Below are 4498 nucleotides of genomic sequence, written 5' to 3' on the forward strand. Positions count from 1 at the left end.
CATTGGGGGTGAAGTCAAGGAGGTGGAACCCGTAGGTGTTCATAATATCACAGAAAAACTCAGAGAAAGGCGGGCAGAGCCCGCAGTAGAAGAACAAGGCGAAGAAGGGATATCCGTTTGGAGCCGTTTTCCAAGCGGCGGCTGGAAGTACCTTCGTGTGCGGATGTGCTCGTGTCTCCGTGGACCAGAAGAGGTAGAAATTCTCCCTCAGCTCCCTCGCGGCGAGCTTGGGGGGGAAGATTGCCCGCTCCTTCCGCAGCGCCGCAAGCCGCTGCGCCTCGGTCGACTTCACAACCTTCCCCTTGTCGGCTCTCGGAGCCATGGCGGAAGTGGTGGAGGAGGTCGACGGCGTTGGTGGTGCTGGTGGCGATGGGGGGCGGGGCGCTGCTCTCTTTCAGCTTTGGGAAGACGAGGGAGCGGCGGAGATTTCCGAGATTGGAGTAGCAACCGGCGAATTGGCGAACTACCCATGTTTCCTCTGCTTATAAAGAGGGAGGGGGCGGACGTTCCTCCTTTCCGAATAAAGAAACCACCCACGATCTCTCCCACGACGCCGCATTCAACGCGTGCCGTTCGGGGAGGGCGCGGTGGATCCGGGGAGAGATATAGCATAACCTAGGCCGCGCGTGCCCGTGCCCTGTTTTGGGCCTGGCCCAACAGCGCTCGGCATCGTGTATGGCCCATGCCCGGGGGCTCCTGTCGGTGTACTAGAGTAGGGGTACCCTAGTATCCCGAACTTGTGCACGGGCAGTCGCAGCATCCCGCGGCAAGGCTTGCCGGGTGACCGCCAAGGTCCTCCGTGGTTCCTTCGGAGCCATTCAAGGATAAAGTATCCAAGCTAAGGAGACAAGGCCCCGGCAAGAGGAGCTTGCCGGGAAGGCCAACCAAGGCATCTCAAGGCCCCGGCAAGAGGATCTTGCCGGGAAGGCCAGCCAAGGCATCTCAAGAAACTTGCCGCGACGCGCCACGTGTCCCGGCAAGGCCCGGTGAGCGACAAGCTCCCGGACGCGACAAGACAACGACCGCGGCAAGGCGCTTGCCGCGGCAAGCCACCACTCTGCGCCCGCGCTCCAGCACATCCACCAATGTGTCGCTCTAGGACCCTTCCAGGCGTACGTGGCGGGAGGCTGTGCAGCCAGCGGTACGCGGTGGCAAGCGGCGCTAACAAGATTGCCATCGTGGCGAGCGGTGGCGTCCCTGACGGTCCCTTTTGCACTATTTAGGCGACGCAGACAGGCATTTAATGCCCTTGTCCCCTACCGTCAGGGTTAGGTATGATACACTGTAGCAGGTAGCTGTACCAACCGCAGCACCTTTCCATTTTTACCCTTGTCTACGTTGCCACCTGCCGGTGACCCCTTGAGCATATAAAAGGAGGACCATGTGCAACGTAGGGGGGGGGGGGTTCGGAAAAAGAGAACACTCACGCTCGGTCTCGTTAGCTGCTGGGGTGTACTGTAGCACTCCGCGCTCCCGAGCAAGAACTCAATACAAAACACAAAGCAGGAGTAGGGTTTTACGCATCCGTGCGGCCCGAACCTGGGTAAAACGCTCGTGTGCTTCGCCTCGATCCGCTCTTCGTGCGACCCTCGCCCCTGCCGAACCGAAAGGGACTCGGTCCGCCGGTCCCATAGGTGCTCGTGGATCAGTACCCCGGCACTATGGCTCCCCGGCAACGGCGCCAGAAAAAGCGCTTGATAACCCACAAGTATAGGGGATCAATTGTAGCCTCTTTCGATAAGTAAGAGTGTCGAACCCAACGAGGAGCTAAAGGTAGAACAAATATTCCCTCAAGTTCTATCAACCACCGATACAACTCTTCGCATGCTTGACGTTCGCTTTACCTAGAACAAGTATGAAACTAGAAGTACTTTGTAGGTGTTGTTGGATAGGTTTGCAAGATAATAAAGATTACGTAAATAAAAAGTAAGGGCTGTTTAGGTAAATACACAAGTAAGTTAGTTTTAGGAAAGAGCTTTTTGTTACGAGAACGTTATTTGTCCCTAGGCAAACGATAACTAGACCGATAATCATTATTGCAATTTTATATGAGGGAGAGGCATAATCTAACATACTTTCTATACTTGGATCATATGCACTTATGATTGGAACTCTAGCAAGCATCTGCAACTACTAAAGATCATTAAGGCAAAACCCAACCATAACATTAAAGTATCAAGTCCTCTTTATCCTATACGCAAACAACCTACTTACTCGGGTCTGTGCTTCTGTCACTCACGGCACCCACCATAAGCAAATCATGAACATATTGCAAACCCTACAGCGGGAATCCCTCACGCTTGCGCGACACGGAGAGCACCATAGGACAAAACCAATAATAAAACATGCAACTCAAACCAATCACGATCATTAAATAACCCATAGGACAAAACGGATCTACTCAAACATCATAGGATAGCCATACATCATTGGGAAATAATATATAGCGTTGAGCACCATGTTTAAGTAGAGATTATAGCGGGTAAAAGAGAGGTTACACCGCTGCATAGAGGGGGGAAGAGTTGGTGATGATGGTGGTGAAGTCGTTGGTGAAGATTGCGGTGATGATGATGGCCCCCGGTGGCACTCCGGTGCCACCGGAAGCGAAGGGGAGATAGCCCCCCTCCTTATTCTTCTTCCTTGACCTCCTCCCTAGATGGGAGAAGGGTTTCCCCTCTGGTCCTTGGTCTCCATGGCATGGGAGGGGCGAGAGCCCCTTCGAGATTGGATCTGTCTCACTGTCTCTCTCTGTTTCTGCGCTCCCTGATTCTGCCCTTTCACCGTTTCTTATATTCCCGGAGATCCGTAACTCGATTGGGCTGAAATTTTAACACGATCTCTATCCGGATATTAGCTTTCTTGCAGCGAAAGAAGGGCATAAACTGCCTTACGGGGTGGCCACGAGGTCCCAGGGCGCGCCTGACCCCCTGGGACGCGCCCCCTGCCTCATGGCCCCCTCGGGCATCGTCTCGCGTGGATTTTTCTTCCCAAAAATCACATATATTCCAAAAAAATCTGCGTCAGTTTTTATCCCGTTTGGACTCCCTTTGATATGGATTTACTGCGAAACAAAAAACTGCAACAAACGGGAACTGGCACTGGATCAATATGTTAGTCCCCAAAAATAGTATAAAAAGTTGCCAAAAGTATATGAAAGTTGTAGAATATTGGCATGGAACAATCAAAAATTATAGATACTACGGAGACGTATCAATGGGCATCTCCATAGCCCGTTGATTAGTCACGTCAATGTGAGATTTTCTCCCATTTTTGTCTTCTCCACACAACCTCCATCATCATATTCTATTCCACCTATAGTGCTATGTCCATGGATCGCGCACATGTATTGCGTGAAAGTTGAAAAAGTTTGATAATACTAAAGTATCATGTGATACCGGGTTTTGTCACAATTATCATCATAGAAGTGTCATAAGTATAACAGAAAAAAATTCGTTTGGCCCAAAATGTCACGGATGTGTCTTTCTTTGTAGTGCAAGCTCACGAAACATATCCTTGTCTCCAGTCATGTGATCAGTACATCCACTATCAAGAACCCATTCCTTTCCTCCAACCATGTAGCCGCGAAGATTAGCCATAAGACCAAAGTGTCTCATAGACTCATCGAGATCAAAGTCACTATCATCATCCTCATCATAGTATCCATGTTCAACATCGTGTTGTGATGGATCAATTCCTAAAGAGAGTGATTCATTAGATAAATGATCATCACAATGTTTATATTTATGAATTCCAATGGCTTCGGAGATGATATTGCTAATGATTCCAACATCTCCTTTGGCATGCATGAGGTTAGTAAGCTCAAATAGACAATCACCAAACTTAGGACCATTGGAATTCATCTTACTCAAAGCAATAGACTTGTGAAGAATCTCATCTAAGTTTTGCAAGGAATAGTTTGGAAATCGTTCCTTAAGAAATCTCCATATAGTGTAGGGACAATCAAGAGTAGGCAAGCAACCGAAAAAAAATTCTAGGAAAACCTCTAGTAATAAGATTGACAGTTCTAAGGTTGCGGATCATGTCAATAGACTCATCAAGGGTAGGATGCAAAGGATCAACATGGGGTGCACAAGGGCTAGTAATTACTTGTTCAAATGATATTCATTGAAAATCTCAAACATCTCATTTTTCACTCATGAAAGAACTCTCCATCAAGTATAGGCACTCTACGTCTAATACTCCCCAATGTAGACTCATCCATCTTCCTCCAATGTTGATTAAACCAAAGGAATGGAAACCAATGCTCTGATACCAATTGAAAGGATCGAGAAGAGGTGTCTAGAGGGGGGTGATTAGACCCTCAACAAAGAGAAGTAGCAGTTTTTAATTTCTTTAAATTAAGGTGGAGTTTTAGCACAAGTTTAAACATTCACAATACATTGCAAGCACGCAAGGCAAGAGCATATGAGCAACGAAAAGTAAAGCATGCAATTTGCGAGAATGTAAAGGGATGGGATTAGAGTATGCAAACACAGTT

Source organism: Triticum urartu, chromosome 6 (assembly GCF_003073215.2).
Source record: "Triticum urartu cultivar G1812 chromosome 6, Tu2.1, whole genome shotgun sequence".
Taxonomy (NCBI): domain Eukaryota; kingdom Viridiplantae; phylum Streptophyta; class Magnoliopsida; order Poales; family Poaceae; genus Triticum; species Triticum urartu.